This window comes from Anomaloglossus baeobatrachus, chromosome 3, assembly GCF_048569485.1.
Source record: "Anomaloglossus baeobatrachus isolate aAnoBae1 chromosome 3, aAnoBae1.hap1, whole genome shotgun sequence".
Classification (NCBI taxonomy): Eukaryota; Metazoa; Chordata; class Amphibia; order Anura; family Aromobatidae; genus Anomaloglossus; species Anomaloglossus baeobatrachus.
Window position 1 is genome coordinate 91448939 of NC_134355.1, and position 27979 is coordinate 91476917.

General features: G+C 46.0%; 1 protein-coding gene across 5 annotated transcripts in view; it reads right to left on the reverse strand.

Annotated features, from left to right (window-relative positions):
* The window catches only part of PLCB4 (phospholipase C beta 4), a 516205-nt gene that overhangs the window by 417243 nt on the left and 70983 nt on the right, over positions 1-27979 (reverse strand). For all 5 annotated transcript variants that reach the window (XM_075339305.1, XM_075339306.1, XM_075339302.1 and 2 more), the window contains exon 2: positions 4718-4775. The gene's annotated coding sequence lies outside the window, so the exon portion shown is untranslated. The remainder of the gene's footprint in view (positions 1-4717; positions 4776-27979) is intronic.

The following is a 27979-nucleotide window of genomic DNA, read 5'->3' on the forward strand; positions in this document are numbered from 1 at the left end:
TGACACAGAGACATAAAAAAGCTAGACTAAAGTTTGCCAAAATGGAAGTCAGTAGGTAAAAAATCCTTCCAGGAAAGAGTCTTGTGGAGAGATGAGACCAAGATAGAACTATTTAGTAAAGCACATCATTCTACTGTTTACTAAAAATAGAGTGAAGCCTACAAAGAAAAAAATAGAATACCTACAGTCAAATATGGTGGAGGTTCAAAGATGTTGTTTTGTTGCCTTTAGTACTGGGTGCCTTGACTGTGTGCAAGACATCATGAAATCTGAAGATTACCAAAGCATTTTAGATCGCAATGCAGTGCCCAGTGTCTGAGAGTGGTGTTAGCTTCTTAGGTTATGGGTCTTCCAGTAGGATAATGATCTCAAACAAACTTCAAGAAGCCCCCAGAAATGAAAGGAACAAAACGCTGGAGAGTTCTGAAGTGGCAGCAATGAGTCCGGATCTAAATCCCATTGAACACCTGTACAGAGATCTTAAATTTGCTGTTGGGAGAAGGCGCCTTCAAATATGAGACCCGGAACAGTTTGCAAAAGAAGAGTGGTCCAAAATTCCAGTTGAGAAGTGTAATAAGCTCGTTAATAGTTCTAGGAAACGACTGATTGCAGTTATTTATTCCAAAGTGTGTGCATTCAAATATTAAATTGAGGGTGCTAACAATTTTGTGTAGTCGATTTTTTGGAGTTTTGAGTGAATTTATGTCCAACTTGCCTTTTTTTCCTTTTTTTTGTTGTTCCAACACACACAAAGGAAGTAAATATGTACAGTAAAACATGAACATGTGAAATTGCAATAATGTTCTGGGAGAGAAACTTCATATTACTTTAAGGAACAATTTCCAGGGTGCCAACACTTTCGTCCATGACTATATACTGTATATACATGGTATATATGCCATTCCCTACAGACATTATTAATATCAGTGGTGGGAAAGACGTTATTTGAACACATCTGTGTCACAGTCTTAGATTACTCTTGGATTTCAGTGGGTGCCTCGTAATACTGAATGATCTCAGCAGTTATGCTGCAGGTGCACATAGTACCATCCACGTGCTAGATGATCCTCCAAGAGAAACTCAGCATAAGAAGAGATGAGATAAGCATATCAAAGATAAACAAGACAGTAAAGGCAAGGGTTAATGATCTGAGTAAAGCAAAACAAGATGACTATATACTATAACAGAGCAAATATAGGAAGGCATAAAGATGAGGACACTGATTTGTGTATAGTAAATAGATTAAAGCGCTTCTCCACTAGTGGACAATCCCTTATTAATGTCCCATGGGTGTATGCACCATAGATATTAATAATCTATACTCAAAGTGAACCTGTCCGGTGCAATATGCACCCAGAACCACGAGCAGTTCTAGGTTCATATTTCCAATCCCTGCCTAACTGTGTTGTATCTAGTAGCATAGATAAAGGACATTTAGAAAAAGTATTTTTAAAGATCCCTTATGAAATGCTAAAAAGCGCAGAGACAAGTCGCAAGAACATTAGTTCCCCCGACTAGTCCGTCTTCTTAGCAGGGGCGTGCTAACATGCTTTTCAATACCCATTGCCCCATGTCATCAGTGGTGATGCACATACCTGTGTCCATTGTCACTGCTTCAGATACCATGTTTAGGCTCAGTGCGCATGATCAGACGTTCCGGCACTTCCAGTCATGCACACTATGAAGCCGGGTGTACGCGTCCCAGTTTCAGAGAGGTCTAGTGTGCATGACCGAAAGTGCCCAGACGTCTGATCATGCACACTGACCCTAAACCCGGCATCTGAAGCGGTTACAACGGGCAAAGGTACGTGCAACACCGCTGATGACATGGAGCAATAGGCATTGAATAGCATGTTAGCACGTCCACAAAGGAGCGCTAAAATTCTAAGAGGGCAGACTAGTCGGGGGAACTAACACCCTTGTGACTAGTCGCTCTGCTCATTAGCATATCATAAAGGATCTTTACAAATACTTTTTCTATAGCTCTCTATATATATATACTACTAGATACAGGGAGAGTTAGGCAGGGATTAGCAATATACACCTAGAACTGCTCGTGGTTCTGGGTGCATATTGCACCTGACAGGGTCCCTATAAGGCCCTGTGTGCACTAGGCGTTTTTACCCGCGGATTTACCCACGGTTTTGCTGCGGAAATTTCTTGAGAAATGTTTGAAATCTTTCTGCAGACATTTCCCAGCAAAACCTATGGGAAAAAAAGATAGCTGTGCGCACACTGCTTTTTTTTCTCAAGAAAATTCTTTGTGAAGATTTTCTTGAGAAAATTTCTTCAGAAAATGTGCATGTCACTTCTTTTCCGCAGGTAGCTGCGGTATACCCCCGGTATTTCACTCCATTCACTGTAATGTAATCGCGAAATTCCGGGGGTATACCGCAGGTAGCAAATGATGTGCGGTATACCCCCAGTATAGCCGCGATTTACCTGCGGTAATGTTCATCGCTGCCTGCGGTTTTGCAGGAAGTGATGTCATTATGACAGAAGAGGAAGCAGAACAGAGTAAACACACACGTCACACTCACTGGACGCCGCACGGAAGCGCTTCCGTGTGACCTCCAGGTGCCCGTGCAGTCTGTGTCCCACTTCGGCCCTGCGGCTGCCTGCCCTGCAGTGTGTCAGTGTCTGCCCGCAGTGTCAGCAGCTTGTCACCCTGCAGCGCAGGCAGACACTGACACACAGCAGTGTGTGCAGCCGCGGGGATGACGGGCACTGCTGTCAGGCGGTGAGATGAGATCATTACCTGCTGTGACGATCTCCTGCCTCCTGACGTGTCCGCCGTCACTGCCGTCTATGCCCGCGGCCCGAGACTGTCACTGGCGGTGACGTCACGGGCTCTCACGATACTGCTGAGAACGCGGCGCGCATAGAAGGCAGTGACAGCGCTGATGTCAGGACTGCAGGAGATCATTACAGCAGGTAATGATCTCATCTAACCTCCTGATGGCAGCGCTCGGCATCCGCTGCAGTGACCTGGGCTGACCTATTGATGTTAGCTCAAGTCACTGCACTGCTCTACCAGCCAATGGGGAACCTTCTGTTCTTCATTGACTGGGACAGTAACTATGGTATGGATCGCCGTGGGATCCCCCCCCTTTATTTGATTACGCCGGACCCAGATTTGATTGTTCTTGTCAATAAATTGGTGAAAGAGGGAATGTGGGGAGTGTTTTTCAAATAAAATCTGATAGACGCGTGACATCACTAACCCCAGGGCTTGATGCCAGGTGACATTACATATCTGGCATCAACCCCATATATTACCCCGTTTGCCACCGCACCAGGGCAATGGGATGAGTTGGGGCGAAGCGCCAGGATTGGCACGTCTAATGGATGCGCCACTTCTGGGGCGGCTGCAGCCTGCTATTTTTAGGCTGGGGAGTGTCCAATAACAGTGGACCTCCCTAGTCTGAGAATATCAGACCCCAGCTGTCTGCTTTACCTTGGCTGGTGATCCAATTTGGGGGGGACACCACGTTTTTTGTTTTAAATTATTTATTTAATGTAAAATAACAGCAAGGGGTGCCCTCTGTTTTGGATTACCAGCCAAGGTAAAGCTGCCAGCTGTGGTCTGCAGGCTGCAGCCGTCTGCTTTACCCTAGCTGGTTACAAAAGATGGGGGGACCTCACGTCATTTTTTTTTTAATTATTTATTTTTTGGCTAAATACAAGGCTAGGCACCCTTTAGTGCCACATGAAAGTCACTAAAGGGTGCCAGCTTAGAATATGCAGGGGGGTGGGACATTATATAGGTCTTTCTTATCTATCTATCTATCTATCTATTCATCTATCCATCTTTCCCTCTATCCATTATCTGTCTATCTATCGATTATCTATCTATTATCTATATTATTTATTGCAGTTCAGCATAAAAAAACTGCAGGGACCAACCTGCGGCAAAACCGCGGCAAAAACGCATGCGTTTCTCCCGCGGTTTTGGTGCGGTAATCTTCAACTCCCAGAAGTTTCTCAAGAAATTTTCTTGAGAAAAATCACTTTTTTAGTGCGCACATAGCCTAACTCCCACCTCTTTGCTCTCAACCCTGTGTACCCCGCCGGTCTCCTGGCAATAGACAAGGAAGACGTATCCAAGGTATATGATATATTCCTCCATGAGTTACTTAGTTAAAAGCAGAAAAAGCGCAACGTTAGATACTTCTTGCTGGAATTACAGTTAATATTGGTGGAGAACTGCCCCAAAAAGCTTTGGATTTCGAAGGAGTGGTACATGGGAATTTTATACAATATCCTAACATACATAAGTTCTTGTAACCGCTGCAGGCAATCAGGGGCTGCTGACAAGCTGCAGCTTTCACATTAACATTTGAATGGATGAACAGTGTTGACAAGTTAAAATTAATTTTAAAAAACCTTTTACAATTTGTCAAAGGGATAATAATAAAATAAATGAAAAAGTGTTACCACTGGGATCCCCGACTGCTCTAGTAGAGGCTGAGACCCCCGAGTGGTAGACTTGAGCGATAACTCTTTCCTTTTATAATAAAGCAAGTCCTACGCCTGAGGAAATTTTAAAAAGTCCCGGAAGACTCCATTTAATGATTATTAAATATGTGTATAAGGGAAACAGGAAAAGGAACTGAGCGTGAGATAAGAGAAAAGAATAGATCTTCGCATGTAAAAACACAAGAATTCCACAATCTAATGCAATGTTTACTAAAACCAAGGAAATAACTCCTCTTACCTTGAGGATGCAGGTAACTAATGTTGCAGAACTCTCATTGTAAAAAATCCATGGTTTCCTACAAAACAGAAACATTATGTCTGAGTGGCCATGATAAAGCTGACACATGCACAGAAATCACAGTGACGGGCTGTTTATCCATTGGCAGGACCAGGGAAAAGTGTCAGGGCAAAGCCATACATAGGGCTCCTGGCCACACGGGTGAGCGCCTGCCAGAGCAAAAAGGCGTTCTAACCGTACAATGAAGACATAAAGGATGAGCCTGGCTCTGAATCGTCTACGAAGGCTAAGGGAAGAACATTTGCACACTATGGCACAGAAACAGTGATTGGCCTCACTTCATTAAGGTGCTGAATAGCAGAAGGTATTGATGCTGAATACATTAGAATGAGACTGCAGTAATTTCACAATTTCCACAGCTGTCATCATAATTTTTTCCACCAAATAATGAGAAGTCGACACATTTCTGCATATGAGCCAATATCTGGCAAGTGATTTGTCACTGTCGATCTATAAATGTACTGTACATTCAATTTGTTGTACTGGTGGAATCCTAGAGCCCCCATACACAATAGACTAATGTTGGCCAAACCAGTTGACATTGATGGGTTTGACTGACAACCTAATGTTTATGGGGCCCGGACAGATGATTGTCGGAGGAGCTAAGGTTCTAGCATGAGAGAAGCCACCACTAGAGATGTCTAACACAAGAGCGGGCGAGTTAGCTGCTGGGCAAACATCGTCAGAACCATCATTCGGAAAATAAACATCTAAAGTGTTATGGGGGCTTTAGGAGACTTCTTGTAATTGAATGTGTGCTGTATAATGTGCACAGGATCCCCACTTATCAATTAAAAGTCTTCTAAGTCATCACAAGACTACCCATTTATAAACAAAATCCGACTCGGTGATTGTTACATGTTCAGCTTCAGTGGCCCAATATGTTTGCTGTAGTGGTTGCAATCACATAAATGACTAATCACATAATGTACGGAAGAGCTAAATCCATCAGATTACAAGTGACTAGAGATACGGAACTATGTACTGTTCTGACCATATTACATGGGCCATTAATGCTAAAATGTGCAGATACATATTAGGCCTCATTCAGATATTCATGTTGTATCTGTTTTTTTCACGGATACAGTACATGCCCTTATAACTTATGGTGCCACTCTTGACTGTGTTTTTACACAAACCATGTGTCCATGCAAAACACACAGAGACGTGGCAGTTTTTCTCTGGCAGTATGGATGACAAGTGCCAATACAAGTCTAGAGGTCTGTGAAAAACACGTACAACACACGGATGGCATCCATGTTCCATTCACCTTTATAATACTCACCTAGGGTGCGGTCCGGTCCAATGGGGGTCGCTGGTCTTGGTCCAGTCCTCCATCCTTTGTGAGATTGCCGTCCTCATGTCCAGCCCCGTGTGCAAGGCGCGTCCTACGTCATTCTCAGAGAGGTCTCCATTGCGCTCCTGCACATGCGCGCTTTTATCTGCCCAGCTGTGACTCAGCAGGGCAGATCAAACTGCACATGCGCAGGAGCGCAATGGAGTCCTCTGTGTGAATCATGCAGGACACATCATGGACACAGAGCTTGGCAGTAGGACCTAGATCAGAAGAAGAGAGAAGGCACCGGACCGAGAGCAGCAACACCCATTGGACCGAACCGCCCCCTAGGTGAGTATTATAAAGATGTTTTTTTACGTTATGCAGAGCGTCCAGGGCTCTTATATACAGTATTCTAGAATGCTGTATATAAGAGTTCACTGATGGTGGCCACAGCTCATAAGGGAAAAACCTGGTGACAGGTTCCCTTTAAGAAATGGCTCATTCCAGAACTGATCTTGACACCTTTTGAAAATTTGTAGAACAGTGTTATTGATGACATTCTCATATGATAAGGCACCAAATATTAAAATGGTAAGGGTTTGACACCTTTCATCCCCACCAATCAGCTGTTTTCACCCCCAGCTCGGATCACTCCATGTTGTCCCAAATGTGTTCACTGTTAACAGCTGTGTTCAGCTTCAGTGCCAGCTGGATGTAAAGTGGGGGCTCCGGGTGTCGGACCCCTCAGAACTGATACTGATAAGATCAGACAAGTTCCAGAGAACTCTGAATCTAAAACAATGTACTAAAGTATATCTAATGAGATAACTGGAAATACGGGCCTGATATATGTTTAACGGAATTGAACAATATCAAGTATAATAGTATACGGTAAGTCATTGTGGTTAATTGATTGGATAATCTATAAAGTACAGTCAAAACTCGATATTACACCGCCACTTATACACTTAGAAAAGGTAACCAGAAAAAAATGCAGGAGGTGGCATATTTACACAGCAATTACTCAGAGATCCGTGAGCGTTGTTTGCTTTGCATATCAAACATTTGTGTTCTCGTAAATTAGGGATAGTCAATGAACTACAACCCTCCACCGTCTTTTTTTTATCCCATAAAGAATCAACAACAAAAGGGACACAATGGTGAAGTAGAACGAAATTTATTGCTTATGTTAAACGTTTGTAAAAAATAAAAAACTGAAAAGTGTGGCGTGCAATATTATTTGGCCCCTTTACGGTACTTTCAGTGCAGCAAACTCACTCCAAAAGTTCATTGAGGATCTCTGAATGATCCAATGTTGTCCTAAATGACTGATGATGATAAATATAATCCACCTGTGTGTAATCAAGTCTCCGTATAAATGCACCTTCTCTGTGATGCTATGTGCCCACGCTGCGGAAAATGCGCGGAATTTGCCGCGGATTTTTTGCGGAAATTCCGCGGATTTTTCAAAACATCTGCAGCACAGCTATTCCCCAGCCATTTCTATGGCATTTGGGAACTGCTGTGCCCACGCTGCGTTTTTTCCGCAGCGGAAATAATGCAGAGTTCCCTGCGGAAAAATCAGCAGCATGGTAATTATTCCTGCGGACTTCTCCGCAGGGTCCCATATACTTACCTGCCTTGATAGAAGACAACGATGTCACTTTCTCCGTCCGGTGCACAGGAGCGCGTTCGATCCAGGTACAGGAAGGAAGAGGTGGCCGGGGCCTGCACGAGCTCCGGTCATGTGACAGCCAGAGCTAGTGCAGGCCCGCCCACCTCCAGCACAGTGCACCAGACGCTGACAGAGTGACCCGGCCGCCGGAAAGTGAGGTGCTGCATGATGGAGGTAAGTAATATGAACGCCCCGATCACTGCAGCACTTGTTCTGCATTGAGGATGCAGTGCCGAAGCAATGGTACTATATCCTCAATGCAGAATGACCGCACCATATCAGCAGGACATTCCGCTGTAAATCCGCAGCATGGAAACGGACAGAAGTTTTGCTGCAGTTTTCTGGGAGCACCTGCGGAATGTCCTGCGGATATAACTGCAGGACACTGTCCCCGTGGGCACATAGCCTAGGGTTCTGTTTAAAGCGCCGAGAGCATCATGAAGACCAATGAACACAACAGGCAGGTCTGTGATACTGTTGTGGAGAAAAATAGATTTCCAAAACTTTAAATATTCCAAGGAGCACTGTGCAAGCGATCAAATCTACCAAGACCTGGCCGTCCATCAAACTTTCATCTCAAACAAGGAGAAGACTGATGAGAGATGCAGCCAAGAGGCCCATGATCACTCTGGATGAACTGCAAAGATCTACAGCTGAGGTGGGAGAGTCTGTCCATAGGACAACAATCAGTCATACACTGCACAAATCTGGCCTTTATGGAAGAGTGGCAAGGAGAGAGTCATTTCTCAAAGATATCCATAAAAAGTGTAATTTAAAGCTTGCCACCTGGGAGACACACCAAACGTGGAAGAAGGTGCTCTGGTAAGATGAAACCAAAATCGAACTTCTTTGGCAAAATACCAAACGATATGTTTGGCGTAAAAGCAACACAGCTAATCACCATGAACACAACATACCCACTGTCAAACATGGTCATGGCAGCATCTTGGTTTGGGCCTGCTTTTCTTCAGAAGGTTAAAATTGATGTGAAGAAGGATGAAGCCAAATACAGGACCATTTTTGAAGAAAACCTGTTGGAGTCTGCAAAAGACCTGAGACTGGGACGGAGATTTGTCTTTCAACAAGACAATGATCCAAAACATAAAGCAAAATCTACAATGGAATGGTTCCTAAATAAACATATCCAGGTGTTAGAATGGCCAAGTCACAGTCCAGACCTGAATCCAATCGAGAATCTGTGGAAAGAGCTGAAAACTGCTGTTCACAAACGCTCTCCATCCAACCTCACTCAGCTCCAGCTGCTTGCAAAGGAAGAATGGACAAGAATTTCAGTCTCTCGATGTGCAAAACTGATAAAGACATACCCCAAGCGACTTGCAGCTGTAATCGCAGCAAAAGGTGGCACTACAAAGTATTACATTAAAGGAGACGAATAATATTGCACTCCCCAATTTTCAGTTTTATATTTTTTCACAAAAGTTTAACATAAGTAATAAATTTCGTTCAACTTCACAATTGTGTCCCACTTCACCAGAACATTAAAAGAAGGGACGGAGCATTGCCCCCCTCCCTCCCTCCGGGGCATTTGCGGAGGCCCTCAGAACACTTGATTGGTGGGGAGGTCAAGGTGTCATGAGGGGACGGGGAGAGCGAGCCCGTTTTTTAAAATAAAACAATGACCAGGGGGAGGAGCGGCACATTTCCCGCTCTTGGGGACAGTAGTGAGAGTCCCTGTACCCCTACCTCACCTGCTATGGCATCGGTGGATCAGCTCCTGGAGCAGCTTAGAGCGGCGGCCGGCGATCATCCCCCTGGCTGGCTGCAGGATACTGTGGCAGGGATCATCGGTGGGAGGCTGGAGGCGGCAGGGTCTTTCCCCCTGCAGGAGCGGCGCTCCCGTAGGTCTAAACCGCCGCAGCGGTTTTCTCCTGACATGCCTCCCCGGGCCCAGCGTCGCTGCAGAAGCCCCTCCAGGGACCCTCCAGGCCGGGCGCCGCGAGCAAAGAAGTCCAGTGCGCCCCGGCCTGGGAGGAATTCTACTGTGCGGCTGGGCCCAGCGGCGGTTAGCAGGCCTCTGCTGGAGCTGGAGGCGGGGTCTGCTACCGCCCGGTCAGCGATGGATGTCGGCGCTGCGGCGGGGCGTGTGGGCGATGTGCCTGCCCTGCGCCCTGAGCCCTGTCAGCAGGACAGAATGGAGGAGCGGGCGGGCCCCAGCAGCGGGGGCGGAGCGTGGTGCTGGGATCTGTGGTGCACCGGGCCTGGAGTGCAGGGCCTACAGCAGCAGAGGCCCGGATTGAAGACGGGGCCCCCTGGAGGAGCACTGGAGAGCTGCACTGGCAAGGTGTGGAGGAACGCAGGCAGCTCTCTGGGGCGGACGGCTGGCAGGACGGACGTCAGGCCCATATTACAGGGTCGGAGGTGTCTTCCGGCCTTGCGGCGGCAAGGGCTATCAGCGGGGAATCCGGTGGGAGGAGCCAAGAAGCTGCGGATCGTGTGGATGGACGTCAGGAATCAGGCGGTCGGGCTGGCGGGGCCTCTTCCCTAGTGCAGCCCGGTGAGTATGCTTCTGTGTCGTGTCTGTCTCCTCAGCTTAACCGGGATCGGAACGAAGGGGGAGGGGTAGATCAGACGGGGTTAAGTCCAGGGGTACCGTTCGGTGTTGGAGGGTATGCGTCGGGGGGTGGGGAGCTGGGAGAGCTGTTAGGTTGCGTGCGTTCGTTGCTGGAGCGAATTGGGGGTCCAAGGGAACCCCCGGCGCCTGTGGGGGCGTGGGTTAATCCGCCCATTCTGGGGGTTAGTGAGTCCGTGGTTGCGGGTATTTCTTCCCCGGTTTCGGTGTCGGTCCAGACGGAAATGAATAAGGAGGAATGGATTCATTTAGATGATAGGGCGCGTGGGGAGGTTTATGTATGCTTTGAGGGCCCCTTAGGTTCGCACCTTAAGAAGGAGTTGAGGAAAAAGATCTGGAAGGACGAATATGTCGAGATCTTCTCCCTCCTTCCTTTGACAAAATTTAATTTGGATAAAGGGAAAAAGGAGGATAGTAAGAAAGAGGATGAGGAAAAGCGGCGGTGGCGCTTGATCCCTCAGACGTTTACTAATTGGTTGCAAGCCTTCGCTATTTTGGCGAGTGTGATAGGCGAAAAAGCGCCGGAGAATTGTTCTCATCTATTTTGTTATATGGATTCGATAGGTGAGGCTTACAGGGTGTACGGGGGGCAGACGTGGCTTCGGTATGACGAACAATTTCGTCAGAGGAAGGCCGTACGCCCATCTATACGATGGGATCAAAAAGATATAGGGTTATGGTTGTGGGTCATGGCACCGGCTAGGTATGGCCAGCCCTTTCAAGGCGGGGCCGGTTCTTCCGGCCAGTCGGGAAATCAAGGGACCAGTGGTCAGCAGGGTCAGGCGGGATCGCAGAAGCCAGGTATATGCTGGCAATTCAACGACGGGCAGTGTAAGTTTGGGGCCACGTGCCGTTTTAAGCACCTATGCACCCATTGTAACGGGACATCCCACGGAGCGTCTAAATGCTTCAGGAAGGGGAAATCCAAGCCCGGCGGCTCTCATACCCAAGGGTCTGATGCCAGTGAAGTTAGTCGCGATGCTTCCGTACTTAAATAGGTACCCAGATCGGGAAAAGGCGGAAGTGTTGCGGTTGGGTTTTGGGGAGGGTTTCAGGATTCCTGCCCCCGTTTTTGAGGTTCCGGGGGCAACCAGGAATCTCGTTTCTGCATACCAGCATGCGGCGGTTGTGGCGGAAAAATTAAGGAAGGAGGTGGCTTTTGGGAGAATGGCGGGCACGTTCCGGGCCCTTCCTTTTCCCGACTTGGTGGTGTCGCTGCTGGGGGTGGTGCCGAAAAAGGAACCAGGGAAATTCCGGCTGATTCACCATTTGTCTTATCCAAGAGGCAGGTCGGTGAATGATGGAATACCTGCTGAGCTGTGCTCAGTGGTATATACGTCATTCGATGAGGCTACAAAGTGGGTAAAGAGGTGTGGGAGGGGGGCGCTGTTGGCTAAGACTGATATTGAATCAGCTTTTCGGCTATTGCCGATGCATCCGGATTGTGTTAGGCTGCTGGGTTGTTGTTGGGAGGGTGGCTATTTTGTAGATCGTTGTTTGCCCATGGGGTGTTCGATTTCGTGCGCATTTTTCGAGACTTTTAGTTCGTTTTTGGAATGGGTTGTTTGGGACGTTTCGGGTTGGTCATCAGTTGTACATTACCTGGATGATTTTTTGTGTGTAGGTCCTGCTGACTCGGCGCAGTGTGCCGGGATCTTAGCGGCAATGGAGTGGGTTTCGGCTTATTTTGGGGTGCCTTTAGCACCTGATAAAACGACGGGGCCGACGACTTGCATAAGTTTTCTTGGTATTGTGATTGATTCCGTGGCTTGGGAAGTTCGGCTTCCTGAGGAAAAGGTCAACGGGCTGAAAGACGAAGTGGCAAGGGCACGGCGTGTGAAGAAATTGCAATTAAGGGAGGTTCAGTCTTTATTGGGAAAGCTTAACTTTGCGTGTCGGGTAATGCCAATGGGGCGAATTTTTTCGCGCCGACTTGCTGGTGCCATGGCGGGGGTGCTTGCTCCACACCATTACGTTCGTTTATCGGCGGAACACAGAGCGGACTTAGCAGTTTGGGGACAGTTTTTGGAGCATTACAAGGGTCGTTCGCTGCTGATGGAGGACGTAAAGGACAATTTTGATTTGAAGATGTTTACTGATGCGGCGGGCAGCTCAGGTTTTGGGGCTTTCTTTCAGAGTCAGTGGTGTGCGGAACGGTGGCCTGATAGGTGGATTGATGAAGGCTTGACGAGGAACGTGGCGCTATTGGAAATTTTTCCGATATTGGTGGCGCTTCATCTGTGGAGGGAACAGTTGGCGAACAAGAAGATTCGCTTTAATTGTGACAATATGGGGGTGGTGCTGGTCATTAACAAGTTTTCAGCGTCCTCTCCTCCAGCTGTTCGGGTGTTACGGGAGCTGGTTCTGGTTTGCTTGCAAATCAATGCGTACGTTACGGCAGCTCATGTGCCAGGTGTTCAGAACCTAATAGCCGATTCCCTCTCTCGTTTTCAGTGGGATCGGTTCCGGGTTTGCGCGCCAGAGGCAGAGGCCAGCGGCTTGGAGTGTCCGGTACAGCTTTGGAACGTGGTCTTCAGGCAGTAGGACCACTGATTCGGGCGTCCCTGTCGGGTACCACATGGACGGCGTATCAGGCAGCGTGGAGTTTTTGGGAGCAGTGGTTGCAGGGTTGTGGGTCTGCTGAGGGAGATCAGTTGGGAGTACTGTTGGAAAGGTTGGGGGAGGCAGCGGTTACAGGATGGTCATTTGCGAAGGTGAATCGCTTTATGGCGGGATTAGAATTTGGTTTTCGGTTGCGGGGTTTACAGGATTTGACTAAAGGCTACTTTACACACTGCGATATCGGTCCCGATATCGCTAGTGTGGGTACCCGCCCCCATCTGTTGCGCGACACGGGCAAATCGCTGCCCGTGCCGCACAACATCGCCCAGAGCCGTCACACATACTTACCTGTCCGGCGACGTCGCTGTGACGGGCGAACCGCCTCCTTTCTAAGGGGGCGGTCCGTGCAGCGTCACAGCGACGTCACTGAAGCGTCACTGAACCGCCGCCCAATAGCAGCGGAGGGGCGGAGATGAGCGGGACGTAACATCCCGCCCACCTCCTTCCTTCCTCATAGCGGCCGGGAGGCAGGTAGGGAGAGCTTCCTCGCTCCTGCGGCGTCACACGCAGCGATGTGTGCTGCCGCAGGAACGAGGAACAACTTCGTTACTGCTGCAGTAACGATAATTGAGAATGGACCCCCGTGTCGCCGATTAGCGATTTTGCACGGTTTTGCAACGATGCAAAATCGCTTATCGGTGTCACACGCAACGGCATCACTAATGCGGCCGGATGTGTGTCACAAAATCCGTGACCCCAACGACTCCGCATTAGCGATGTCGCAGCGTGTAAAGCCCGCTTAAGAGTTTTTGGGTGGTTCAGGCTTTGAAGGGATTTCGGAAACGATGCAAGCCGCTGGATGGTAGACGGCCTGTATCATTTAGCTTATTGGAGCAGTTGGGTAGGGCATTGCGGGGGGTTTGTATATCGCAGTTTGAGGTGAGTTTGTTCCGGTTAGCGTTTTCCTTGGCGTTTTTTGGGGCGTTGCGGATTGGGGAATTGGTATCGCCCATTAAGACTTCTCCCGGGGGCCTGGGTCGTGGCGATATTATCGCCGTGGAAGGCGGGATCGAATTCTGGATTCGGAAATCGAAAACAGATCAAAGAGGTGCGGGTAGGCGAGTTCGCTTGGGTGTGGTTATGGCATCGGAGATGTGCCCACTCAAGTGTTTCGGGAACTTTGGAAGGATTCGCCCGCAGGTCAATGGCCCCTTGTTGTGTCATGAGGACGGGTCTTTTTTATCTAGATACCAATTTGTAAGTGTTTTTAGGGCATGTTTGAAGTCTTTGGGGTTAGATCCGAGGTCGTTTGCGTCGCATTCTTTTCGCATTGGGGCAGCGACAGAGGCCGCTATGTGTGGTTTGCCGAAAGAGACTGTGAAGCGGATTGGTATGTGGAAGTCGCAGCGTTTTAAGTTGTATGTCCGTCCACAGGCGGTCGTCGGCAACTGAGCGGGGGGTTCTGCGGCTGCGAGGGGGCGGGTGGACTGGGTGTTTTTCAAGTTGGGGAATAAGGAAACTGAATGGTTGTTTGTTTGTACATTTTGTATTACAGAAACACCCCCCCCCCGTATCTGGTTTGGATCCTGGGCCATTCTTATGTATACTGGGGAGCCCAGCGAGCGGATGCAAGAAGAAACGGGAGACAACTAGGTTTTGAAAGGGATATGGCTCTTGTACATTGGTTGGGGGTTAGGGGTTTGGGGTGGAACAGGGTATTGCAAGAGGTGAATAGGTCCCGACGTTTTGGTCTTACATGTCGGGGGAAATGATCTGGGGGGGCGTCCTGTTCGAATTTTGATAAAAGACATCAAGCACGATTTATTGCGGTTATGGGTGTCATTTCCACGGCTAAATATAGTTTGGTCCGAGATGGTGGCGAGAAGGTGTTGGCGAGAAGCGCGGTCGGTCGATAGGTTGAAGAAGGCGCGGGCAAAAGTGAACAGGGCGATTTCGAAGTTTGTTACTCGTAATGGGGGAGTTGCGATAAGGCACGTTGAGTTGGAAAGGACGGATGAGGAATTCTGGTTGGCAGACGGGGTGCACTTAAATGCGGTGGGGATTGATTTATGGGCCCTCGGCCTGTAAGGAGGTATCGAGAGGGCGCTGCGGTTGCGGGGGGTCTCAGGCACTTGAAGGTTATCAAGGTGCCCTCGTTGTGGCGGTTTTTATTGGTGGGTCCTTGAAATTGGTTAAAAAATTGGTTCGGGGAATCCATCTGGGTATGGATCCCCTCATTGGCAGAATGGCTGGTCACCTGGTGATTTTGTGGGGATTCCCGACGGGGTATGTCGGGGTCCCTGTGGGTGGTTGGGGTTAACAGAGGATTAACCTTACCGTTTGGTGCTCCTGAGCCAGTGTGGGTAACGGCTGGGGGCAAGTTGGTGTTTATGGTTCGGTAGGTAGGAATCACCAGGGTTTGTAGCTTCAAGGACCCTACCATATTGCAATGTTTTTATTTGTTATATATTTCTGTTTAATAAATGGCTGCTATGGCCAAAATTATCCAAAGAAAAATTGGTGTCTGTGCAGTCATTTTAGATACGAATTGGGAAAGGAGGGGTGGAGTATGGAAAGACCGGAGTCAACAATTCCAGGGTCATGTTTTATCTTTCTGTTTGAAGCCTGAAAGGTGGGAAGAGGTTGAAAAATTCAAGGGGGCCGAATACTTTCGCAAGGCACTGTGTGTGTATATATATATAGATGTATATATGAATTTATTATTATCGATTAATAAGTTAATAAGTTGATAATATTAATGATAATAATAGTTGTCGGAAAATTATTTTCGAAAAGATAAAAAAAAGGGTAAAAATGAATCAAACAGCACGTCTGCAAAGGAAAAACTATCTGCCCAAATTTGCAGAGGAGCATCAATCACAGGTTCCTGTTCTACTTAATTTATTTACGCAGAGGCAAATTGGATGTGATGTTTGAGAACACGACTTTTCAAGGAGATATTCACAGTTTATTGAAGTGAAAACATCATTCCGTATTTGGCTTTTCACATTGTAAATTGGAGAACATTTTACAGTATGAGGCTCGGAGGTATGCATAAAAAGTAATAAAAGCATAACTAAAGTAAAACAAGAAAATGAAATATGTGCTCATTAAATAAACAATGTTAGAAAAACAGACCTCGAATGAAAATGCCCTTTGTGTAATAAGTATTCGGTGAAAAGCACAGTACATTTATGAAATTATTGGCTGAGCCACTTTGTCGCAGAGCAGAAAGATGTTGCTATGACAAACAGCCAGAAATAAATGACATTTAAGCTTCTGGGATAAGTGAAACAGGCTGCTGTCTATACCAAACCGGCTCCGAATTCTGCTGGGTTACAGCTTCCGCGGGTCTATTCTAAAGGAGGGCAGTCCTATTGTCCATGGATTGTGTCTGGGATTGCAGATCAGGCCTATTTATTTGAATTTAGCCGAGCTGCAATTCCAGACAACACCTGCAGATACAAGTGGCGCTATTTCTGGACAGCAACATTTTTTCGTTGCAGAAAAAAATCTGCACCAAACAATTGACATGTCAATTGTTTCTGCATTTTTCCTATCACAATGCATAAAAAAAGTTTATCAAAAAAAGCAAAACCGCTGCAAAAAAATGTGTGCGTTTTTTTCTGCCAAGAGATGCCATTTTTGATGCAGAAAATCTGAACCCAAATCTGCAATGTGGGAACATACCCTTAGGCCCTGTGCCCACGCTGCATATTTTGACGCAGATTTTGTCGCAGGTTTTCAGAAATCTGCAGTAAAATCTGCATGTCCATTGTAAAGCCAGCAAAGTCTATGAGAATTCAGAAGTGCTGTGCCCACGTTGCTTATTTTTCCTTTGCGTATCTGGGGCAGATTTCTTTTTTTCTGCACCAAATCTGCACCAAATACGCAAGGGAAAAATAAGCAACGTGGGCACAGCACTTCTGAATTCTCATAGACTTTGCTGGCTTCACAATGGACATGCAGATTTTGCTGCAGATTTCTGAAAATATGCGTCAAAACTACACAACGTGGGCACTGGACCATATAGTACAGAAAAGCTTTGATTCTGCACTTAAAATAGTTACTGCAGTTTTTTACATTATTTTTTTTAGGCTACACATAGAAACCTCTAGAGAAAAAAAAGCATCAAAACCGCACAGTTCAGCGACGTCTTTAGACACACGGTGGCTGAGGTTTTCGTGACTGTACTTGGACAGTTAAAGGGAATCTGTCACCACTTTTCAAACTGTTTATAGTGGTATACAGGCTATAGAATGCTGATAAAAGCCATACCTGTCTGCCTCATAGCAGATGCCTTGTTGTGGAAATATCATCCTTTTATCACTTTATGTAAATGAGCTCTTCCAGGTTATGGGGTGGATACTGCCTGGAAGATAACTCCGCCCCCAGACTTATTTTAAATAAAGCGGGCATTACCAGTGTGAGACAAGAAACTGACACAGGACAAGAGAAATGAAATATGACGACTTCTTGTAAACACAGTTTTTGCAGTTCCCTGAGCTCTGCTACATTGCAGCAATGTTGCAACACTGTCTGCTTGCGAGATGGAAGCTGAGAGGAACCAGCCGAAGTGTCAGTTATAATCACACACAGCTCTGCAGAGAGACACAGCTCTGCAGAGAGAGTAGAGAGCGGCCGTCACACTCGTAATGCCCCTATTATTTAAAATAAGCTCTGGAGGCGGAGTTATCTTCCAGGCAGCATCCGCCCCATAGCCTGGAAGAGCTCATTCATAAAGTGAGAAAAGATGATTTTTCAACAACAAGGTTTCTGATATTTCTTCACCTCTAGAATACAGGTACATAGAAATACATTGAAAAGTACAGATATATCTCTTTGTACCTGTATAATCTGCTTATGGGTTCTCTGCCTCCATTACAGGTCATTTTTACCAAATTCTCAGATCTCTCTTCGTCTGGGTGGTGGCTTATTGGTAGAGCTGCTGTCTACTTGGCTAGGATTTCATGAGTTTAGTCTTGGGGAAGACCGGAGAAGAGAAGTGTTTAATTTATCTGCATACAGAGATATGCCACCCCCCATCCGAGGTGGAGCTATGAAGCCGGTGAAGAGAGGTGAGAGTAAGTCTGGACAAAGCTTAAACGTGTTGAGACAGGGGAACTGAACCGTCAAATTTGGACAGTCCTGCTGAAACCAAGAAGGTTGGGAGCAATGAAAGGTGTGCTACAAAAACTATACTAGTAAATTGATTGTGGGGCACATTTGCCAGAATAAGGACACAGATGTCACTTTCAAGTAAACTAAACAACTTTATTTTCGATGCTCTGGTCTGACATTCAGTCTGGTAATGCACAGCAACTGTTTTTTCACTTCTGTACCCAGTTTCCTTGGCCGAGCAACCTGGGTAGCTCTGAGTCTTACTAGGCCCAGTGACATCATGACATCTTGTAAGGAAGAATGAATAGGCCTCACACGCCAAAGGTGCCCAGGAGGCTAAGAAAATGCAAGGAGCAAAGGTGCAGACCTGCTGGCACAAAGCCCTGGATTCTGATCTAGGGCAGGGCAAATCCATCGGCACATCCTTACTCAATAGCTTTAAGTTATCATATATATAAATATACATATCACCAAGATGTTTGACTTTGAAAACTTTACGTCAACCAGTATGGAATTAATATTTCATGTGATTGACTGGGGACCTAAGAACCCATACACATTAGACGGCCTATTGTTCGGCTGGCAGGTATCTTGGCAGGTCACTCTGGCGAGCGCTCCTTTGTTTTCTGAGAGTCGCTGTCAGACATGTCTACTTGTGGCTTTTCTGAGGGAGAAAAAAAAAATAATTCTAAAATTGGACATGCTGGAACCTTAACTCCATCGACAAGCAATTGTCTTGGACTCCTATACACATTAGAACAGTGTTCCCCAACTCTAGCTCCAACTCCTTAAGCCCCATAAGCAGATCATGTTGTCAGGATTTCCTTAGTATTGGACAGGTGATAATTCCACCACTGGTGCAATAGTAAGGAAATCCTGAAAACATGATCTGTTGGTGGGTCTTAAGTAGTGGAAGCTGCAGTTGGGGAACACTGGTCTAATGTGTGTGGGAGTCTAAAGGGGGCTTTACACGCAACGACATCACTAGCGAGATGTCGTTGGGGTCACAAAATTCGTGACACACATCCGGCCTCGTTAGCGACGTCGTTGCGTGTGAAACGTACAAATGACCGCTAACGATCAGAATTACTCACTTAATCGTTGATCGTTGACACGTCGTTCTAATCCCAAATATCGTTGCTGTTGCAGGAAGCAGGTTCGTCGTTCCTGAGGCAGCACACATCGCTACGTGTGACACACCAGGAACGAGGAACAACACCTTACCTGCGTCCTCCGGCAATGAGGTGGGCGGCACTTTCTTTCGGCTGCTCTCTGCCCCTCCACTTCTATTGGACGGCTGCCGTGTGATGTCTCTGTGACACCGCACGACCCCCCCTTAGAAAGGAAGCGGTTCACCGGCTATAGCGACGTTGCTAGGCAGGTAAGTACGTGTGACGGGTCCTAGCGATGTTGTGCACCACGGGCAACGATTTGCCCGTGACGCACAACCGACGGGGACGGGTGATTTCACCAGCAACATGATGATAGCGATGTCGCTGCATGTAAAGCAGCCTTTAGACAATTGTTAGTGGAGGCGAGGATCCAGCATGTCTGATTTTGGACTGACAATTTTTTTTTCTCCCTCAGATAAGCCACCGGTACTGGAGTTGGGGAACATTGCATTAGACCGTAGTCCAAACCCATAGGTCAGACAACATTATACTAATGTGTATAGGGGCTTTAGCCTCTGCCAACACGTAGGCTATGTTGTAACTCATGCATGGTTTTAAAAAGTTAATCTGCTCTTCCAATATAAAGCACAACAGTCCTGTGGGCTTCTCAAAGTATCTAGCACACCATGTAGGCTTTCCCTTGACCCTTTCTCATTACTACAACATGGGGAGGACCCAAGTACCTAATCCCGAAATAGATACAAAGAATTGACTTAGGCTATGTGCACACAGTGCGTTTTTCACGGCGTTTTTGCGCGTTTTTCGGGTGCGTTTTTGGCCTCAAAACTGCAGGACTTTGCTTCCCCAGCAAAGTCTATGAGTTTTAATTTTTGCTGTCCCCACACATCTGTTTTTTTTCAGCTGCGTTTTTGTGGTGCCACAAAAACGCAGCATGTCAATTATTCCCGCGTTTTTCACTGCGCTTTTCATCCATTGAGTTCAATGGGATGTTGAAAGACGCAATGAGAAACGCAAATAGCTGCGTTTTGGTGCGTTTTGGTGCGTTTCTAAGCCGTCGCGTCCACCTCCCGTCCTGTGCATGTATGCTGCCGTGCGGCGCCATGTCTGGGCGGGAGGTGGAAGCGGCTGCGAAAACAAAAGTTAACAGTAGAAAAAAAAAAAAAAAGTTATACTCACCTGTCTGCAGCCTCCCGGTGCCATGCCCGCTCCCAGATTCTGTCACGGTATCGCCGCTCCGGCTGTGTGCAGACGGCCGGGAAACCTCCGATGGATGCAGGACCTGGCGATGGATCACCTGATGCAGTCACCTGACGCATCAGGTGATCGTAAGTATCGCGGTGACGCGGGCGCCCGGCCGGTATCAGCGGATGCGTCAGGAGACTTCATCCCTGATTACCGGCAGCTGCTGCAGCGATCGGACGGGATCAGACTCCCGCCCCATCGCTCCAGGAGCTGCCGGTAATCAGCACATAAGTGAGTATTTTTTTTTTGCACCGATGCATCAGCTGATTGTATAATCGGCTTTTATACAATCAGCTGATGTGTGATGTGATTCACATCCTGGAACCTGACATCATCTGATCGCTTTGCCTTCCAGCAAACCGATCAGATGATATTGGATCCGGATTGGACGGTGCGGGACCCTGACCCAGGATTACTGCGGAGGGGGGTTCTTTGTTTCAATAAAGATGGAGTCACTAATTGTGTTGTGTTTTATTTCTAATAAAAATATTTTTCTGTGTTTTGTGGGTTTTTTTTATCTTTACTAGAAATTCATGGTGGCCATGTCTAATATTGGCGTGACACCATGAATTTCGGGCTTAGGGCCAGTTGATAATATACAGCTAGCCCTAACTCCATTATTACCTAGCTAGCCACCCAGCTTCAGGGCAGCTGGAAGAGTTGGATACAGCGCCAGAAGATGGCGCTTCTATGAAAGCGCCATTTTCTGGGGTGGCTGCGGGACTGCAATTCACAGCGGGGGTGCCCAGAAAGCATGGGCACCCTGCACTGTGGATTCCAATCCCCAGCTGCCTAGTTGTACCCGGCTGGACTCAAAAATTGGGCGAAGCTCACGTCATTTTTTTTTTTAAATTATTTCATGACATTCATGAAATAATTTAAAAAAAGGGCTTCCCTATATTTTTGGTTCCCAGCCGGGTACAAATAGGCAGCTGGGGGTTGGGGGCAGCCCGTACCTGCCTGCTGTACCCGGCTAGCATACAAAAATATGGCGAAGCCCACGTCATTTTTTTGGTTTGGGGGGGGCAAAGAAATCTTGCATACAGTCCTGGAAGGAGGATGCTGAGCCTTGTAGTTCGACAGCTGCTGTCTGCTCTCCTGCATACACTATTGGATGGAGTATGCTGAGCCTTGTAGTTCTGCAGCTGTCTGCTCTTCTGCATACACTAGTGGAGAATGAAGAACACATTGAAGAAGGAAATGACATCAGACCTTTTTTTTTTGTTTACTGATAAAAAACGTAGAAAGACGCAGTGAGCAAAAACGCAGCAAAACGCAGCAAAAAAACACACCAAATCGCGGCAAAACGCGTGCGTTTTTTGCCGCGTTTTTTCGACGCAGGTGCGTTTTTGTGCGTTTTTAGCGGCCAAAAACGAACAAAAACGCAGCGTCAAAAAGACGCAGTGTGCGCACATAGCCATATACTGTTCAGTCTATTCCTATGTTAAAATTACTCCTGAAGAAGGCATGGTCCCCAAAGCCTGCAGTATAGACAATAGTCTACTAAGTCTATAAAGTAATTAGGCCCTGACATTATTGGGTGTAATATGTCAGCTATTTCTGCTCACCTGTTTTAATGAACTTGGTTTTTTAGGTATGGACCCCAGTTGATACTAGATCACAATACTTCAGAAATTATGTGTTGTTCCACAGGTAACCACAACAGCAAGTTACTTACGTCAGCTCTGTGGCCAGTGACTGGCAGCCATCGATAGCTAGACAACATGTCACCTCTGCCTCACTGTAAACAAAGCCTGAGGAGAACCCATTTCAGCTTATTTAACATGTTTGTTAATTCACCTAAACGTTCACCCGAAATGTAACGACGACCAATGTTCAGCTTCACTGAATCCAGAGACGTCCGTCTGTTAATGTAAAATCCATTTATCCATTCACCTGGTCCTGCAGTGAACACTCAATGCTTCCTCCCTGACTTCCAGGACTTTCATTAGTCACCCGCGCACACGTTTTATAGCATGGCAGCTCGGGGTTAAGATCTAAACTGCACAAGCTATTCAACACATTAGGAATTACTAAACATGTGTTAAATGTACGGAGACGTTGGTACTTGGCTGCATGGATTGGATACTATTATGATTGCAACTAATTATGCTGAGAGCATGAATCTGTCTGAGAATACCGAAATATGGATTTAGATTTCTACAGTCATCATAATACATAAGAAAATGCAAAAGAACTGAAGATTTCAATAATTTTGTTAGGTGGCTGCATGGAGAGTTAAGAAAAGTGGGAATCAGATTATAAGGGGTGTTCTAGCACCTAAACACCAATCGTGTTACTTACTAGGGGTCCGATATTGTAACTGATGTACAGGCAAGCTACGGTACATTTACTACTTAGGGTGCCATACACATAAGCTGGCTGTCAGCCGCATGATGCTATGGCAGGTCGGATGGTCAACAGCCGGCTCAGTCAGACTGAGTTTGGCAGAGCGTCCTGTGTATTGCCGAATGTCTATGACAAAGCTGCCAACAGACCTCTCTGCCGGTGGTTTATCTCCAGGAGAATAAAGCATCAGTAGTCCAAACTCAGACATGCCCACTCAACATTTTCCACGACAATCAGTTGGATGGTGCTCCCATACACACTAAAGTGTTGGCCTGAGCCCGTAGGTATCCGAAGGTGCTGCCAACATAATGTTAATGCATTTGGGGTCTTTCAGCTCAATTAACATTAGATTGTTGGTACAAGGCATTTAAGACAAAATCGTATTCCGATGTATAACACATTTCGATTCGTCAGGCATATACTGCATACGTATATCTGATTGATCAGGCAAGTTTAGAATCGGAAACATTTCTTTTTCCTAATTATATTGCCTTTTTATGAGTGCAGCAGGAATTCAGCCATGTCCCTCCATCTCCTCCTCATTGTTATGTGTATGGCTATAAAGGCCATGTCTCACTAAGCGACATCGCTAGCGACATCGCTGCTGAGTCACGGTTTTTGTGACGCAACAGCGATCTTGCTAGCGATGTCGCTGTGTGTGACATCCAGCAAGGACCTGGCCAATGCTGTGAGGTCGTCGGTCGTTGCTGAATGTCCTAGACCATTTTCTTCAAAGGCGATGTCCTGATGGACAGGACGCATTGCTATGTTTGACACTGTGTGACATGGTCCCAGTGACTGCTGAGATCGTTATACAGGTCGCTACTGAGACCTGTATCATTACTGAGTCGTTGGTAAGAGCTGACTGTGTGACATCTCACCAGCGACCTCCTGGCGACTTACCAGCGATCCTTATCAGGTCGCATCGTTTTCGGAAATGCTGGTAAGTCGCTAAATGTGATGGGGGCTTAAGAGAACTGGCTGCAGCACAATCCTCCTTGCTCTGCTGTCTGTGGTCAGATAGAAAATCTATAATCCCTATCCCCATTAGGGGCATGACTTCAGCAGACCACCAGCCAAAGATGCAACTGATCAGCAAGAGATTACCCACTTTATTCTCTGCAGGATTTCTTCAAGACTGATTGTGTAGAAAATTCATGGATTAAAAAAAAATGTTTCTTGTTTCATTTAGACCTTCGTTTCTAGATTTCATGTTCCTTTATCCACCATCAGTACATCATTCGGCTTTTTAATAGCTTTATAAATATGATTATTTTTACTGTCTGAAACGGAAAATTTTCTCTGTATCCTTCTATGAAAATTCCTCACAGTTTTCAATATTCCATAAAATACTCCCAGTCAATCAGTGCCAACCTTTATTGTTTCCTTCTAGTCTAGGTCATATGATGGACACCCCGATGCTCACCTCGATACAGTAATTAGAGCTGTATGCGGTGACTAGTCAAACATCTGGATGACCATCACATAACCAAGATAACAATTTGTATAGGTTCTAAATTCTACTAGTATCACCCCTTAATTTGTGGATGGCAGATGGCTCAACTATTGAGATCAGAGGTAACTCTAATAATGGCAGTTGTATAACGTAAAACACCTTTCCAATCTGTAAGATCTTGCATTCAATAGCAAAGATGTTTGACAAAGGAATATGGCTAAGGGTATGTTTACACAGGCTGACCGTAGGAACGATACGAGTGAATTGATAAACTTCTACCGATCGGCAGTCACCTGAATATCTGCTTATACAGGTAAAAATAAGTAAACAATGCACACTGAGCGATGTATACTAGGTAGGCTGCCATTGTTCTTGGTAGTGCAACTCCGGTTTACAGGGACCAATGCCCCTCGATGATCACTTAACATAAAAAATCATTTCACCTGATGATCGAGCATTTTATTTGTTCATCGAGTGATCAACAGCCCGCAAGATAATTGTGAAACAACCTTTTTTAACAAAAAGTGTAAATTGTCCCTTTACAAAATCTTTCGAAGTCTACCATGAGTATCAAAGGCAGGACCGAATAGACTTTCTGATAGGCCGGTGTCACACTTGTGAGTGCATTGCGTGTATCTCGCGCAAGTCTTGCATTGCATCACCCATCACAGACTCGCACTCTCCTCACAGGAGCGTCTCAGCTGCTTAGAGATGCATGCAACCGACCCACTCCTGTGAGGAGAGTGTGAGTCAGTGACGGGTGATGCAACGCGAGACTTGCGTGAGATACACGCGAGGCACTCACAAGTGTGAAACCGGCCTTACTGTAAGACTGAGAGACAATAATACTCAGGAATACTATGAATTTGAAAGAAATATGTTCGTGATCAAATGATGAAAAAAAATGTGTAGTTTTTGAAGCATTTTTGGTGCAGTTTATCGTGCAGTTTGTTGCCAAAAATCTATGCACACATTGCTTCTTGTTTCCTTGCAGTGTTTGGAGCAGAAAACAGAAGGAGCATGTCAATTGTTGGTCCATCTTTCCTGCTTTTTTAGCCCTTCCAGCCATTGAAGTTACGCACCAAAAACGCATGCATTTTTTGGTGTGTTTTTCCGCCACTAGGTGCCTTTTTTGGTGCAGAAAATGTCTGTAGCGTGCGCACATAAGGGTCTGTACAAAGAGTTTTTGAGCAAGTTAAAAACATTAAGTTTTCCACTGGAAAGAAGTTTTCCCTCCTTGAGGAGTTTTCATTTCCTGTGGTCACTTTTAAGATTTTTTTGAAGCATTTTAGAAATTTTTTTTTTTTTTTTAGGTCTTTTGATTGGACAGTACCTAGTGCGAAGATGCTTTAAAGAAATAACATGCACTTTCTTGTCCCCCACAAAGCATTTTTCACAACTTGAAGTAGAAAAAAAAAAGATTAAACAAATGACCAGTAAAGTGATTTATAATAGAACTGAACCAGGAAAATCTTTTACATTTTTCTTTTAACAATTTTTCATGCATTTTCATAGCTCTAAGGCCCTGTGCGCACTAGAAAATGGAATTTTCTTAAGAAAATTCCACAGGCTCTGAAAGATTTCCGCACCTGCGGAAAAAAAACACACAAAAAACGCACCGATATCAGCATGCGTTTTGTTGCAGATTTGGTGCGGTTTTTCAGCAGGTTGTTCCCTGCGGAATTTCACAATTACATAAGTGAAATCACGCAGCTACCTGCGGAAAAGAAGTGACATGCAATTTTTTTTGCTGCGGGAATCCCGCAGCAAAACCTGTAGCTGTCAAAATCCGCCTAGTGCGCACAGCATTTTTTTTTCCATAGGATTTGCTGGTGAATCACTGCAGAAAGGTTATGAACATTTTCTGCAGCGAAACATGCGGGAAATCCGCGGGAAATCCGCGGCAAAGTCCGCCTAGTGCGCACAGAGTCTTAAAGTGTCTGCAAAAAAAAAAAAACAAAACAAATATATGCACATTCTCTATGATTATGTGCACACAGTGTCTTTTGGCGGAGTTTTCAGAGTAAAAACTGAGTGGAGAATCAAACTTTTAAGATTTGGAGGAGGATTTGAGAAGTTTCCATTCCGTTTCTGCTCCCGAAACACCTCGAAAATCTCAGTGTACACATAGGCTTAATTTGGAAAAACTCCACAAAAACAGATCCACTGGTCTCTGTTGATTCCTGACACAAGAAATTAAAAAAAAAAAAAACAATTTCAACTTTTGTAAAAAAAAAAAATAGTTAAGTCCTTAAAAAAATGGTGTATGATGATGGAAATGTTTCTCCAAACACCCCATGTGTAGTATACCACCCCACAGTCTATGTGTCATTTTGACTGAGAAAACATAAGCGTCATTCTCTGCTGCCATATATATATCATAAAGCTTGGAATAACTAATCTCCTGTAAGGACTTGACAACATAATGATCGTTTATGATTTCTACTTATGAAGCGAAAGTTGAGAGCTCAATAAAAAAACGCCACCACCCACTTATTATCAACAGATGACAGCTTGGTAGGAATTACAGTTAAAAACACTGAAACAATGAAACAGGAAGTTCAACATGAAAAATGGTGCAGGAATTCCCATGGAGGTTCCTGTAACCCAGAGGCGAGGAGATTTCCTTCAAAATAAACCCAAACCTGCAGTTACAGATTAATAATTTGACATCTGTCACAAGCCAGCTGAATACGAGACAAAGTATAAAGCCAAATGGGTTTTTTAACAAAAGCTTTCAATTTTCTTCATTGACAACTAAGTATTGATACTGACTGAATTTTTGGAGATTTTTGCTAAGTCTCATGTAGGGACAAGTAGTAAAAGGCACATTTTTGTTGTTCTACATTAATGCTGAGGATTCTTCATGGGCAGGGTCTATGTCATGGTGCACAGTGCAGACTCATTGACAAACTGCAATTTTCAAGAAAAGAGGCAAAAGGGGCACAGAATTTGTTCAAGGAATTCAGACGGGTTTACTGTATAAAGGTTAAGCCCTTATCAACCAGACACTGATGACTTATCACAGTTATATACATTGTATTTTTCGTTTTATAAGACGCACTGGATTATAAGATGCACCCCAAATTTAGAGGCGGAAAATGGGAATAAAAAATTAATGCTAAAATGAGGGTCCATCTAATAATCCTAGTGCGTCTTATAATAGCTCACCAGGGGGCAGCCGTGGTGGTGGAGAGGGTCAGGAGGGTCACCGGCGGCATGGTCAGCAATGCTGCGGGCTCGGAGGAGTGTCGCGGCTCAGAGAGACTACGGGCTTGGAGGTATCGCCGCCGAGGCGGGCGGCACTGATGTGCCGGTGCGCTGCAAGTTCAATTGAACTGTCGACGTTTGACACGATGGACTTCAAGAAAATGGCCACGAAGGAGGCGCATGAGCAGATTGGCCTCTGTGGCCATTTCCTTGAAGTCCATCGCGTCAAGCGCCGGTAGTTTAATGGAGCCCGCATCCCGCCAGCAGATCAATAGCACCTGCCGCCGTGATACCCCCAGGCCTGCAGTTATCACCGCCCCTCTGTCCTGTGACTCTCCTGAGCTACTCCACTGCAGTGACACTTCCCCCTCCTCTGCACCACCACCGCCTTCTCTGTAAGGCATATCAGGATTATAAGATACACCCCCAATTTTCCCCCAGTTTTGGGGGAAAAAAGTATGTCTGATAATCCGGAAAATACGATACTTAGAAGGAATCTGTCAGCAGGTTTTTGCTGTGTAATCTAAAGACAGCATGCTGCAAGGGTTAAACATAGAATTCAAGGATGCCTGTTTTGTAACAATC